Raw genomic sequence first — 15966 nt, 5'->3', positions numbered from 1 at the left:
GTCAGTGAACTTTCCCTCTCTCCCATTACTGTACACTAAGCAGTTGCCTTCCTTCTAAGGCCAGCCCCTCAGTTGTGTACTAGGTCCCATCTCTGCTAGCCTGTTTAGGACCTGGACCCAGCAATTCTCTTTCCTCTCTCTGGGATCATCAGGTTTTCTGTGTTTACTAGATTAGTTCTGCTAACATGCCATTAAGCTGTTCTTTCATCCACTTGAAAATAATACTCTTAACCTCACTTTTCTGTCAGCTACTTTTCTTTTCTCTTAGAGCAAAACTCAGTAGAGTTGTCTCTGTTTGCTCATACCAGTTCTTCTCCTCTCATTCCCTCTTAAACTCGCTCAATTAGGTTTTTATTGCCACTGAAATGGCTCTTGTCAATATTACCAGTAGCCTCCATGCTGCTAGGTCTAGTGGTTGGGTCCCAGTCCTCATGTTACCTGACCTGCCTGTAGAACATAATGTGGCTGATCATTCCTTCCTCTGTGATGCACTTTCTTGGGTACTTGACTTCCAGGACATCACACTCTCCTGGTTTTCTTCTTATCTTATTGGTGATTTCTTCTCAGTTTTAAAGTTGTCATACTCTGGGTCTAGTCTTTGGATCTCTTCTCTTGATTCTTTTACTTAGTGATTTCATCTAGTCTCGTGGATTTAATTCTCAGTTAACCAGGACAGATAGCCAAAACTATTTGTCAGCTGGGCCCAGTGGGCTCTCTGATCTTTTTATCTTGGTTAACTCTTTTTTTAAAAAAATTATTTGTACAATAATTTATTGTACAAATCGAGTATCATGTGATGAGTTGACATTAGCTTCTTCAGGCCTGGGAACTTAATAGAAGAGTTACAGTTTAGAATCCGTTTATGTTGCTTTCACAGCTGGAGTTTTTTTAGACCTTAACTTGAAATATAAGACTATCAAAGCAATACCTCCGTACGTGGCCAGTACACAATCTGTTCTCCCTGTGACAGTGTTAAGAGTCGAAATATTTTCTGATACCAGTGAAATGTAATTGGGCATCAGTTTCTGGACCTGACATGATTTCAGTCTGTATCGTTCAGTGGAGGATTGTTTAACTCTTATGACTAATTTAAGAAATAAGAAATGGTAGTGAAGGACTTCCCTGGTGACGCAGTGGTTAAGAATCCACCTGCCAGTGCAGGGGACGTGGGTTCGATCCCTGGTCCGGAAAGAGCCCACATGGCGTGGAGCAACTAAGCCTCTGTGCCACAACTACTGAGCCTGTGCTCTAGGGCCCACGAGCCACAAGTACTGAGCCCGTGCACCACAACGACTGAGCCTACATGCCATAACTACTGAAGCTCGCATGCTCTAGGGCCGACGTGCCGAAACAAGAGAAGCCACCGCAGTGAGAAGCCCATGCACCACAACGAAGAGTAGCCCCCGCTCGCCACAACTAGAAAAAGCCCTCGCACAGCAACGAAGGCCCAACGCAGCCAAAAAATAAATAAAATTTTTAAATAAATAATTTTAAAAGTCTGCACCAAATCTGTAAAAAAAAAAAAAGAAGAAGAAAAATTATAGTGAAAAACAACTTTATTAGAAGTAAGAAAAAATGTATTCACGCAACTAACTACATATCTCTCCTATAGTGACTACAAGTCACATTTGAATACTATTCATGGTTTTTTAAAAAATCTTTTTTGCAGTACTTCATGTTTTCCTATCCTTTTTGTATCCTCTTTCTTTCTTCCTATTCTCTGAGACTCACGCTTGTGGTTGAGAGGGTAAACGTTCTCTTCCTAGTTCTGTATTTATTCTTGCAAGTTCATTTCCTGGCCATGTGAGGAATTGTCTTATTAATTTGCGATCTTGTAATTGAACCTCTTCCTGTAAAATGAAAGCATTTGTTGTACTAATATCAATCATATTGAAGAAAATAGACATAGGCTATCTTCCAGCCATTCTTTTGCAAGCACAGATTTTAACTTTCTTATCATTGTGTCTAAACCTTCTTTAGCCTTGTTAATAGTACAAGATCTTTTGGGGTATTTTTTTAAGAGGGGTCTTTGAATCTATTAATAGTTGAGACTGCATTGAGCTGAGAAGAACATTAACAGTTTTTCTAAGGACAGAAAGAATCATTTACTCTTTTTGAAATCTAAATAATGTGCTCTTGATTTCTCTTCCTTTTCCATCTGTGAAAATACATTCAAATTCAACCCTGTTCTTCCTAATGGCGCAACTAAAGCAAGTTTTTTGCTGAGTAGTACTCAAGCCAATCCCAAACTTGTTCTAAGATTGTCACAAGTTATATTTATGCTGTGAGTTTTAGGTTCTGTGTCAGTATTTGTACTGTTTTTGACCTTTTGTTCTGCTCCTGCTCCTTCTGTAGATCTCTACCTGTGTAGATGTGAATCTTCCAAATATATGATGTCTCACTGACATGTACTGTCCCAATTTTTATTCCCTATATTTCTAGTTTGGGAAGCGTATACCTCAAAAAGCAGCCTCCTTTGAATGTAATTTAATTGCTTATGTCATTCATTAACCTGGAACACACCCGTCTTGTAAATTCTGATTTCAGATTCCAAATATGTCTCTAATAGGGTCTAGCTAATTATTGCTTCAGGTTCTTCTTCCTTCACTTACATAGTCTAAACACAATATTTAAAGATTTTTTTTAGAAATCCTTTGACAATACATAATTATGTTCAAAAGATGATCTTTTCATTTCTGTACCATCTGTTTCTTTCCAGTTACCTTTATATATGTATCCACCTTCAGCACTTGGCCATGTATGAGCCATATCAAGTAAATTGTGTCATGTTCTAAGAAAAGAAAGAATACTGTTACATGTCCTTTTAGTGAAACAGGACGATCCCAGTTCTCACAGCAAAATACTGCATGAGGACATTCTTTCTGTTGAACTGGATGAGACTACCATAGTTCCTTTTTGTTATTAGAAATATATTGTTTACTTACTGATTCTTGACTGTGGTCAAGCTTATATCCTAGATTAGAATGTAATCATCTAAAGAGTCGTAGTCTCAAGATTTCACTTCTGTATATCAGACTTCACCATCATCATTAGAGTTTAGAGTGCTGCTATCCGTGTTTGCATTCATCTTCGGATTCATCTAATAATTGTGAAACATTTTCCTCTGTTAGTTTTTCTTTGTCATTTTGGGTGAGAAGTGAAAAACTGTATTCAATGAAAACTGAACAAACGGTAAAAAAAACAGCATCTCTAATCTTCTTTAAAGCCTTCTTGAAAGATGATACAATACTTTGCACAATGCAGTAAGAAAACTGAAGGATGATGTGTTAGTGGTGATTTATTTCACTATTGTATCATTCTTCTAAGTGAGTATGCCATTGGTCTGTCATTTTATTACTTTGGTCATTTTTTAAAACATGGTTGGGAATAATTAGTGAGTAAAGCTAATTGAAAAATCAGAATGTTTCAAGATATAGGGAAAATAAGATCCCTAAAATCTCATAATGCACCTTAGATTTACAAAAGCGTTCAGGGAACCCATATGTTAATTGCAAGATAGAATGTGTTTGGGTTTTTTTTTTTTTTTTTTTTTTTTTTTTTTTTGTGGGATGCGGTCCTCTCACTGTTGTGGCCTCTCCCGTTGAGGAGCACAGGCTCCGGACGCGCAGGCTCAGCGGCCATGGCCCACGGGCCCAGCCACTCCGCGGCATGTGGGATCTTCCCGGACTGGGGCACGAACCCATGTCCCCTGCATCAGCAGGCGGACTCTCAACCACTGCGCCACCAGGGAAGCCCTGTTATTATTTTTAAAGTAACATTTTCTTTGGGTTTTGTTGGGGGGGCAAGGATGGGAAATACCTCTGAGAAAGAATAAGTCATAAAATATAAATCCTTAAATATAGAACTGTTCAACAAAGGAAAGTTGGGCCCAGTGGACTCCGATGGTATACCGGGGGTTAAATACTGTCTGTATGCTGATGATTCTGAAATGTATACCTACAGGCCAGATCCCTCCCAGGAAGTTTACATCCAATTGTCTACTTGACATTTCCATACCTAATAGTTACCTCAAACTTAACTTGTCCAACTGGTCTCCACTTGCCGCCTTCCAGTCTCAAGCCTGTGGGAACACCTACAGTTTTCCCCTTCTCAGATGACATCTTTCTGTTGCTTGGGCCAGAAAAAAACTTGGAGTCACCCTGGACTCTTCTTTCTCCCTCACGGCAGTGTTATTAATCAACAAATCCTTTAGGCTCTGCCTTTCAAAAATCACCTAAATCCAATCCCTTTTTACTAGCTCTGCTACTGCTCTCCTCGCTCAGTACCCCATCCTTTCTCACCTGTATTATTGCAATAGTCTCCTACCCGGTCTCCCTGCTTCCACCATTGACTCCAAATAATTTATTCTGAACACAGCATCTGACTTAGACCTGTAAAAATATAAATCTGATCATGCTCAGAAATCCACCCATGTGTTTCACTCGGAGGAAAAGCCAGAGTCCCTACAAGCCTCTGGTTGAGCTGGCTCCTGGGTACCTCTTTGACTTCTGTATCCTCCTGTTCGTCCTCAGTCTTCTCCAGCCACACTGGCCTTCTTCTTGCCGTTCCTGAAGCTTGCCAGGCACTTTGCAGTACTTGTTTCCTCTGCTTGTCATGCCCTTCTCCAGATACCCTCATATGTACTGCTTCAGCTCCTTCACATTTCTGCTGAAATGTTACCTTTTCATTTAGCTCTTTTTTTAGTCATTTTATTTTAAGTTCTCCATAGCCCTTACCATCTTCTAGTATACTGTAAAAATATCTTTTTTACTACTTTCCTCACCTGTAGAGATTTTTGTCTGGTTTGTTTATTGCTGTATCCCTAGTGTCTAGAACAGTGAATGATGCTCAATAAATATTTGTCAAATGGGTGCTGAATTCCAGAGGTTTTCTACTGGTTAGTTTTTCATTAACAGGGGAATACTTAGTAACTATAGGAACTTACAATGCAGGACTCTTCTTTGTATTTGTCATCGTCATTTTCTCTCCTTTACTAGGACCACCTGTCCCTGTGTGTGTGATGGTTTTACTGTAGAGGCAGTAGTGCTTCATGGTGCAGGCTTTGGAACCAAATTGACGAGGTTTCAAACCTGGCTCTCTGGCATTCTGTCTTAATGACATTGGGCATATTCATGTGCTTTCTCATCTATAAAATTAGAACAACAACAACAAAAATAGTAGCTATCTCAGAAGGTTGCTTTGAGCCTGTAAAAGCTCTCAGAACAGTCCTTGGTACATAATAAATGTTCAATTTATGTTGTTATCATGATTGTTTCCTGGCTAGACCCATCCCAGCTGTTCTGAGTCAGTGACCTTCCCGAGTGGCAGTACTGAGAACTCTCTGATTACCACCTATTTTCTTCCCCCTTTAAAAATAGTACGGGCATGTCCGGTCCTTCTTTCTCCTTTTTACCTCCGTCTTTCTCTTTTACTATTTAAACTTTAGTTATTTCCACTGTCAGCAGTCTTTTTAGATTCCTCCCTCCTCTCCTTTCAGCAAGTATTTATTAAGCACTTAACGATTCTGTTCTAAATCTTGCTATGTTTCCTTTTCCTTGTCTCCATCTTTTTATCCCATTTACAAAATAAACAAATTACCTTCCTTATGATTGATTGACTAGAATTACATTTGTATCAGGGAAAATGGAAATGTTGTAGATGTGGAAATGAAATTTGTATTTTTTAAAGTTGCCCCCCCCCCCCAAAAAAAAAAAATTGCACCAGTCACTAAAATGCTTGAAAGTACTCCTGCTCCTTCCTCGATGTCTCCACAGACGTCTCCACTTTCTTAGCGGATTAAATTTATCTTCTACTTCTAACCAATGTTCAAGATGAGTTGGAAAAAAACACATCACTTCTTATTTAATTACATTGGCATTATTTATAATTTGCTGCTATTTTGACTATCTTGTCCTCTGTTTATTTTTATTTCAGATGTACGGTAGTTCAGGTCCATTACTGGTTCCGCGGACTCCTATGTTGTCTCCCCCCCACACCCCAACTCCCTGATTACATTCCTGGGCTTTTGTGGTCTGGTGTGGAAACCCAGTCAGCATTTATAAATATGTATGTGTGTGTGTCTGTGTGTATTTCTTTTAATGGGGAAATGTGATCAATTCCAAACAACTCTGAAATAAAAATGAATTTTTAGAATATGACCCATTTTGTAAATTTTAGACAGATTGTATATTGGCTGTAATATTCTTTTCAGAGCAGACAAGATGGACCCATTTAGGCATCCATTTAAAGAGGTTTTATTTTGAGACTCTAAGGGGCTTTTATTTGTAAGATATGCTGTGGTATTACCTAATTTATGTTACAAGGAGAACAGTATTCTTTTTGCTGCCTTTTCTTGGTATAATCTTTTTCTGGGCACATTTCATCAACAAATTTAAGACAATTGAAATGCTTATTAAAAGTGTCCCCACTCTGTATCTATAAACTCTAGGTTCTTCTTATTCTTTTGTCTTTTATACATTTAGCCCATTCATTCATCCATGCTAATTGGCAGCAGCTGTTTTGGGAAAGTACTATAAGGCATAATGAAAACTGCTAGATTTCTACTTTTATATTTTGGTAATTTGCATTTTTTCAGTAACTTTTATTTTCCTTTGAACCCTTAAGATTTACCTCTTTTCACCAAGAAGTAAACTAATTTAAATAATTTAATTAATTAAATTTTAAAGATTTATGTCCAAGTTGGGCAATAAATCCTTTTACTTTTATTTTTGCTATTTCACCAGACAAAATATATTAGGCAGACTTCTTAAAATTTGATAATGAAAAATTCTATTTTGTTCTGTCAATAAAATGTAAAATTTTAAATGTCAAGGCATAAACTCCCAGGGGATAAGAAGGGGCTAGGAGAGTAGGCAAGTTGAAAAGGGGTGTTTGGGGCTTGGCCAGATTCTTAAAAAGGCGGTCTGCCTCTTTATGGTGTTGGCTGCAAAACAGACACACATACTTTGAGCATTTGTTATTTGCAGTTGGTGGTGCATAGTTTGGGGAATAGGTGAGGGATATGTTACTTTCGTAAGCACAGAATCAAGTTCTGACCACTCATTATTTGGCTGAAAGTTTATTGAGTTTCTACTATGTATAGATATCTTGTAGTGTGCCTTTCAGAGTGTTACCTGGATTTTTGCTTAAACTAAAGCTAGCCAGTGGCCCCATTCTCATTCTTTAACAGAAAAAAAGAAAAAGAAAAGGGGGTAAGATGTGTGTATATTTTAGGTTTAATAAATTAAAGTTAAACTTTCCTTTTGAATACCTTGCCAAAGGACTTCAGTGCTTGTGGTCTTAGTTCGCTAGGGCGGCTGTAACAAGTTTCCACAGACCGGTGGCTTAAACAATAGAAATTTCTCTCACAGTTCTGGAGGCCTGGGAAGTCCCAGATCAAGGTGCCTGCAAGGTAGGTTTCCTTCTGAGGCCTCTTCTCTTGGCTTGTAGGCTGCTGCCATCTCCCCGTGTGCACACTTGACCTCCTTGTCATGCATGCGTTGGGGCGAGCAAGAGCAGGAAAGTGGATGCGAGTGTCAGCTGGCTCTCTGCTGTCTCTTCTTTTTTTTTTGTGGTTCGCGGGCCTCTCACTGTTGTGGCCTCTCCCGTTGTGGAGCACAGGCTGGGACGCGCAGGCTCATCGGCCGTGGTTCACGGACCCAGCCGCTCCGCACCATGTGGGATCTTCCCGGACTGGGGCACGAACCCGTGTCCCCTGCATCGGCAGGCGGACTCTGAACCACTGCGCCACTAGGGAAGCCCTGCTGGCTCTTCTTTTAAGGACTCTACTCTTATCAGATTGGGGACCTCGAGGTCCTGTCTTCTAACACAGCCACACTCTGGGCTAGGACTTCACCACGTGAATTTTGCAGGGGAGGGACCCACAAACATGAAGACCATAACACTTGTCTTTTTAATTCATCCCAAATCTGAGTATTTACTGTGCACTAACCACCTTTCTAGTCCTGGCCCTCTCCAGCTTTGTAAACTCAAAGCAATGACTCAGCCTCACTAGGCCACAGTTTATCAGTAAAACAAAGGTGTTGAACCTGTCAGTAGCCATGATTCATTCTAACTCCACGGATACTAGTTCCATGTTCATTTTCCTCTTATTTTCCTCTTTCCCTGGTACACTTAGGATTTTGTGTCAGGTTTCCTCTCTGTTTTTACTCTTCTTTTTCTCTCCTTTTGTTTCTTTGTATTTTTTATGCTCACGTTCTACCCTCTGTCTCCATCCTCCCCTTCCCTGAATTGGACATATTTTCTAAGAACTTATAAGTTTACTATATTTAGTAACTCTTTAAGGATTTAGCAAGTAGATGGAATGTCATATTTCTTTCTGTTAAACGTATTGCAAACCTCTCAACTAGATTGACTCTAAGTTGCTTTTTAGTCACTTCAGAACATATTTGGGTGGTTTTCCTATATGTGTTTCCTCACATCATTTTTCTTAAAATTTAGCCTGAGGGAGGCTAGGGATATTGTTTTTCATGTATGCTTTTAGTAAAGCATCTACTTCATTGTGGGGGATCAGTTAGTACGAATTGACCCTGATGACAGGGATGGACTTTTCACTCTTGAGGGAAGGAAAGACCTGTGCTATCCCTTCCAATCTCTCCCTTTTGATCTGTGACAAAGGAAGTAGTCGTTCTACAGTCTCAATGGCTTTTCTCCTTTTGTGAGTATTAGCAACAAACTATGAAGTCAGCTTCACAGGATTTAAAAATTGTGGGTAACATGGGTGCAAGACTGCATTGCTGCTGCCATTCCCATGACTGATGGAGAAAGTTTGCCAGAAACATTGTCACCTGGACTATTATAAGAACTAGATCATGAGTGGAGAGAGGTCTTACCCTAGTTGTAATATAAATCCTTAGTCTGATGGGCAGTCTGAAGAAACAAATCATTCCGAAACAAATTCTGCACATTTTAAAGCTGTTTCTTCTAGAATTAAAAAAATCTGTTAACTACAGCACGGTAGTAGGTATTGTGATAATAATGGTGATTATAATTATAAGGATACAGATCAGCAGCTACTGATTTTTGAGTGCCTCCCTCCTACTTGCCAGGCTTTCTACTAAACATTTTACAGTCATTAACACTGAATTCTAACAGCAACCCTGTGTTAAGTGGTCACAGACGGGCCACTCTGGTTTTTCCTGTGAACTCTTTAAAGTTGGAGGTGAATTCTCTGTGTCCCCAGCACTTAGCTCAGGGCTGAATGTATATCAGATACGCGGTGGTAGATGTTGAACTGACTTGGACTCTGGCATACCATCTTGCTTAGAATTGTCGGTCTTTGCCTGCCCTTGCCCTGCCCAGCCATGGCCACAGAAAGCTTGCAAGTTCAGATCTCTAAGTTAGAGAGTTTAGTCTGACCTTATATTAAGGAGCTACTTTCCCACTACTCAGCCACAGGCTTTAAATAATCTGATGCCTCATTACCCATGTGCCAGGGGTTAAACATGACCCTTATCAGATTGGCTCGTCTCCTCGCCTGGTCTTTTTGTTCTGGTACATGGTGATGCTCTAATTTTTCTTGGGGCCTGAGCCCAACAATGAACCCCAGTTCAGTGTACAAAGGACTCCCCTAACCAGTGCCTTTTTAAACTTATTGGATCCTGATTCTTGCTTTGAGTTTGATGGTATTCCTTCTCATGTGACTAGGAAAAGTGAGATTTGGCCTGTCCTCTCTCACTGCACCCCTTGAATGAGAACAGCTCTGATTAGGCTAGTTGGATAAGCCGGAAGCCTTAATCATTTGGATCTTGAGCTCTTTCTGTAGGATATCAGTCTTTTCCCCATTTTTACTGCTTTATTTCCATTAAATAATTCCTTGCCCCCAGGACTCAGCATTTCCCTGCATTTCCATTGTTGCCTACTGATGTTACTCTCACTCTGAGGCCCTCTTAACTGTTGTTCAGAACTCCTTTCCTTCTGCCCTGGGCCTTCACAGCTTCCAACTGTTTTGTCTTCCTTTCTCTTACCTTCACATCTCTTTTGTCCCCCTCTCCTCCACCCATACAACACACATTACTTAGGGAAACCCAGTTATATTTCAGAGCGTGGATCTTGAAATGTGTTTATGCATCTCCAAAGTTCAGTTTCCCTTCATCTTATCTCCGCAGGCAATTAACACAAATGAAAATAGTGACCTTTTAGAATAGCTTTCAAGGGACGGAGCAACATACCAACTCCCCCAAGATGCTGCTGAGTGGGAGCCAAGTGGCATGAAAAAGTAAGAGCACCAGGAGTAAACCTTTTAAGTGCACAGTTTCAAACTCTGGGACTAAATGGAAGCAAGAGAAGCAAGTGGAGAGGCGAAGTGGTGCCGACTGTAATGTGGAATAAGATCTGTTTAAAAGATAATAAAGGCAAAATCCAGAATACATGGAGAGCCCCAGCGAGTTGTTTTCTTGTTCATATTCTCTATAGCCATGTCCCTCGTTGCACTGGTAGCTAGACTAAGTCATGTTTCTTTACACATCTCTGAATGAAAGGTCAAAAGAGTATAGTTCATTAAACCCTTGTTGCCTCCAAACAAATCCTGAAAGTTCAAATAGCCGGAAGTCAGTACCTAAAAACATAACATACCCTACTGTTTTGAGAGGAAATTGAGACCTGCTTTTATCAGCCATTTGTCCAGAAAAGTGTATGTTCTGTATAAATGCAGCCAAGTCTCCCGCACTGTCTGCATATTCTCTGTAATGCAGTGGATGCTCATAATGTGATCCAGATAGTTTCAGTGCAGTTCTGTGTTGTTTCATTGATTCCCACATATGACAGTTCTCAGCCAGAAACTCCTGTTGTTTTTTTATTCAACTTTACTGTGTCTCTTAAGACACAGAAGTTGTTGAAAAGCCCTCTTCTGTTATCCTTTTGCATAGAGGTTACTATTTTGAACCTTTTGAAGGGACCTTGCCACAAAAGTCCATAGTTACATTCTGTATGTTTAGAGCCATGATATCAGGCAGAAATTAGAAGGAGGTATAAAGCAGAATCTCAGGGCTGGGGTGAGAGAGACTATACAGTTCAAAAAAGAACATTTAAATCTCTAAGTTGTAAAGGACATTTCATGAAAGTAAGGCTGTATGCACTCTTCTGGGCTGATGGAGGAGGATTCAGAAGATAACGGTGAATAAATATTGTAGTACAGGGTTTTTTAAAGTGAGTAAGAAACACTTGTGTAGAATCTCTTAATTTTCCCAGAGTGACTAAAAGAATTTCCACTTTGGTAAGTCTGCAGTACAGTGTGTCATTATAGCTGGTTCACACCAAAAGATGTGGGATGGGGCTTCCCTGGTGGCGCAGTGGTTGAGAGTCCTGCAAAAAAAAAAAAAAAAAAAGATGTGGGATGGCTTGAGGAGAATTCAGGCATGACCAAAAAGGGGCAATAGATTCTTGACCCCAAATTTTCCCTTGAGGATTTGAAGCCAGATTGGCTTAAACAACTGTTTAATAGAAAACAAAACACACACAACCACACACACACACACACACACACACACACACAAAGATTGGCTTAAACAACTGTTTAATAGAAAACAGACACACACACACACACACACCCCAAAGATTGGCTTAAACAACTGTTTAATAGAAAACAAAACACACACACACACCCAAAGATCTCTCTTACTGCTTTAGCCCTTAGTAAGACAGTTGGATCTTACTGCTTTAGCCCTTAGTAAGACAGTTGGAATGTTGGAGCTGGAATGTTTCTTGTCAGTTGGTCCCTGACTTGAAAGAATTATGGTGGGGCTAGTATTTGGGTCTCTGGCCTAGCCCTTAGAAGAGAAGGAGTTTGGGGTTTTTGTAAAGGAGTTGAGGGTTAGAAATGAAAGTAAAGGCCGTTTAATCAAAGGGAAACATCAGAGAGGTAGGATTAGGAAGTGAGCTTGGGGAAAATACCTAAATTAGAAATATTAGTTGTTCGCCAAGGAAAAATAGGAGTGTTTGAATGGAACAGCTTTTTAAAGAAGGAATTATCACAAAACCATGTTAATTTTTCTGGCCTTTTGGTTCTTAATCTTTATTTTTCGTTTTGAACTTCTGAGAATCAAATGAAAGCTCTGGACCAGGTCTGCAGAACAATGTACATTTCTATAACATTTTGCACACAGTTTTTAGAGGATCATGGGCCCTGTGAAGCCCAACCATATTAAGAATATGTTAAGTCTTCTGTCAGCTGCCACAGCCCAGACTTAGCCAAAATATAGTGAACTTGGTGCCACAGGGAGTATTTGGAGGCTGTAAGATGATTAATGTTGCTGGCACGTGGATGAAGAATGGATTAAATTCAACGTAAAAATGTATGTGTGCTTTAGACCTGTACTCTTGTGTCAGACAATAATAGAATCTGGATTTAAAAGAATTTAATTTCTTTTCATGTCTATTTAGTACTTTTTTTTTAAAAAATGAAGGTAATTGATTACAGCTGAAATATGAGGTATATATATATATATATTATTTAATGTGCTGGACATAAGATCCTGGAAAATTAGCTGCAGTCAGGCTTTGTCATTCACTGTGACACTGAATAAGGCATTTATCCTGTTGTATAAAAGAATACATCTTAAAGAGATACCGAAAAGCAACATGTGCAGGATTGCTCCAAGGCACGTAACTTCCACGTTAAAACTGCAGGTATCCTAGAACTACAAGCCAGGGAATCAAGATGACAGAGGCTAATGTGAAATTGAATATTTCTGTACATGGCAGCTTATAGTTAAGGTGGCGAGAGCAGGCTGGATCAAGGTGATAGATTTAGAGTGAGGTCCTGTATGTGTAAGAAAACCAGAGCCATAGTGGGCTTACTCACTGGGGCTGAATAAGAACTGAAAAGTCAGGTGATATAGAAGATCCATGTGCCGAAGTCTAGAATACAAGGATGCTAGCTGAGGCAGATGAATTTTCATGCTGAAGCAAATGGCCCAGGCAGTATTTTAGAGACTGAACTCTTGAGTAAGGTACCTGAGCACTAGGGATTCAAGGCCTCTTTAGTAAATAGGTTTTGGACATAATTTATTTCTTTATTTACTTTTTTTAAATTCAGCAAATACGTTGTGCACACCTGCTGTGGGCCAAGCACTCTGCCGGTGCTGGGAAGACGCAGCAGCCTTGATTTGGATGCTCAGTCAGTCAAAACATTGCCTCATCAAAGAGCTACTTTTATATGTTTTTGGTGAAAGTAGGAATGAGTTCCTATACTCATTAGTCTAAAGCTTGGCAGAGTGTGGAGTGAGACATTCTGGCTGGAATGAAAGGAAGGAGACAGCAAATAAAACAGTTATTCCTTCCTGCCCTCACAAATATTTTAGAACTTAGGGATCGATTTTCCTAGATTCTTTTGATTTGGGTGGTAAATAATATCATACTTCTGGATATTATTTTTTGGGAGTCTTATGGATGCTATCTTAGTTTTTTGTGTTTTTTTTTTTTTTTTAATAAATTTATTTATTTATTTGGCTGCGTTGCGTCTTCATTGCTGGGCATGGTCTTTCTCTAGTTGCGGCCAGCCGGCGCTACTCTTCGTTGCGGTGCGCGAGCTTCTCATCGCGGTGGCTTCTCTTGTTGCAGAGCACAGGCTCTAGGCACGCAGGCTTCAGTAGTTGTGGCACGCGGGCTCAGTAGCTGTGGCTCGTGGGCCCTAGAGCGCAGGCTCAGTAGTTATGGCGCATGGGCTTAGTTGCTCCTCGACACGTGGGATCTTCCCGGACCACAGCTTGAACCCGTGTTCCCTCCACTGGCAGGCAGATTCTTAACCACTGCACCACCATGTTCTCGCTATCTTAGTTTTAAAAGGTGATTTCAAAGTATCTGTGATAGATCCTTTCCCGTTGTTGTCTTAAGTGGGAAGTAATGAGTACTGTAGTACACGAACCCAGACTTTCTAGAAAGATTCTACATATCGGTCCTTAATTGATTTGAACCAGATCTTCTGTCTTAATCCTTCCTTCTTCCTCCTTCCCTTCATTTTTTTTTTTAATACATGCAGTCAGTGGAAGTATTTTATTTATTTTTCTAAATTGGTTTTCTTTTTTTTAAAATTTCATTTCATTTATTTTTCTATACAACAGGTTCTTCAGTTTTAATAGTTTGTATAAGTAATATAAAAAAGTTTTTAAAAAATGGTGTGATATACAGTGTTGGATATTACATTAGTAAAATAATCATATCTAAAAGTATGTTTTTTATTTGATATTTGTATTTTGTTTTGGCTAAGGTGACTGAAGGGAACTTACTCGAGGTAATAAAGAACAAAAAATTTTAACTTGGAAACTGATGATCACATGGAAGGTGTGAATCCTTATTCCTTTTCTTCACAAAATAATTTTCAGAGTGGTAATGCAAAAAAAACTAATCATATTAACCGAGGAAAGATCTAAGTTTGTTTGTTTTTAATTGTTGTAATTGGAGTATAGTTGATATACAGTGTTGTTAGTTTCAGGTGTACAGCACAGTGATTCAGCCGTGTGTGTGTGTGTGTGTGTGTGTGTGTGTATTTTTTTTCAGCTTCTTTTCCCTTATAGGTTATTATAAAATGTTGAGTACAGTTCCCTGTGCTACATTACATCTTAAGTTCTAATAGTGCTTACCAAAGCAAAAAACTTTAGTTAATATATTTAAGAAACATGAGTGATAAATAGAAGGCTGTTACAAGGCAGTGTCTGCATACTGCTTTTGTCCTCTGATGTGGGCAACTATGTGTCTAGTGAACACAAAGAATACATTGTAAAGTCCATAATGTTTTGGTAGCTCCATAGGAAGAAGCATATGATATAATAATTATAAACATTAGGCATAATCATTTTGTGGTGTTCTGGGTGACATCAAAATATAAAACTGCTGGCTGATGTATTCAGATTATTCTTGATTTCAGGGTTAAGTAGTTTTATTTTTTAATTAAACTTTTTATTTTGAGATAATTGTAGATTCACTGCGTATTTTTGATGGGATTTTGACACAGGTAAACACCCGTGACTCACTCAAGGTAATGAATATATCCATAACACTCCCCGAAGTTTTTTTCCTTATCATTTTGCCACATTTGCTTTACTGTTCTTTCCTCTTTTCTATATTTTTATGAATTTTGAGAATAAATTTTTTAATTATGTATTTGTATGTATGTGTGGATATGTGTATACATGCATATATATCATGTTCCTTTAGTCCCAAATACTTCCATACTTATTTTCTAAAAACAAGGGCAGTCTCTTATAGAACCAGAGTACGTTATCAAAACCAGGACTTTTAATACGGATATTACCATCTCATCTGCAGCCCACATTCCAAGTTGCCAGTTGTCCCGATAATGTCCTTTATCGCAACAGATACATTTTTTCCATTAAAATTTTAGTGTTCAGATAATTGTAGATTTGCATGGAGCTGTAAAAAGTAGTACAGAGAGAGCCCAGGTACCCCCTTTGCCCGGTTTCCCCCAGTGGTGACGTCTTGCAAAACTCTAGTACAGCATCGCAACCAGCAAGTTGACAGTGATGTTCTCAAGATTCAGAACGTTTCCATCACCACAAGGATTCTTTCTAGTTGTTTATTTATGGCCACAGGCACCTCCCACCTGCTCCTACTTCTCCTTAACTCTTGGCAACCATTCATCTGTTTTCCGTTTCTGTAATTTTGTCATTTTAAGAATGTTATATAAATGAAATCATATGGCATATGACTTTTGGGGATTGCATTTTAGAACTAAGCATAATTCTCTGGAGGTTCATCCTGGTTGTTGCAGTAACAATCATCCGTTCCTTTTTATTGCTTAGTAGTACTCTGTGGTTTGGATGTATCACAGTTTGTTTAAAAATTCACACATTGAAAGATATTTGGGTTGTTTCCGGTTTTTGCCCATTATGAATAAAGTTGCTGTAAACATTTGTGTATAGATTTTTATGTGAACCTTTCTCTGGACTAAATGCCCATGAGTGCAATTGCTAGATCCTATGGTAATTGCAT

At 39.1% G+C, this 15966-nt stretch overlaps 1 protein-coding gene and 1 pseudogene across 9 annotated transcripts in view; one reads left to right on the top strand and one right to left on the bottom strand.

Annotated features, from left to right (window-relative positions):
- The window catches only part of RBFOX2 (RNA binding fox-1 homolog 2), a 257056-nt gene that overhangs the window by 129356 nt on the left and 111734 nt on the right, over window positions 1-15966 (top strand). The gene's annotated exons all lie outside the window — the stretch shown is intronic.
- On the bottom strand, window positions 861-1038 carry LOC112398772 (up-regulated during skeletal muscle growth protein 5 pseudogene; annotated as a pseudogene).

The sequence above is a fragment of the Neophocaena asiaeorientalis genome, unplaced genomic scaffold, assembly GCF_003031525.2.
Source record: "Neophocaena asiaeorientalis asiaeorientalis breed wild unplaced genomic scaffold, Neophocaena_asiaeorientalis_V1.1 scaffold332, whole genome shotgun sequence".
Lineage (NCBI taxonomy): Eukaryota > Metazoa > Chordata > Mammalia > Artiodactyla > Phocoenidae > Neophocaena > Neophocaena asiaeorientalis.
This window is presented reverse-complemented; position numbering and strand designations above follow the sequence as displayed.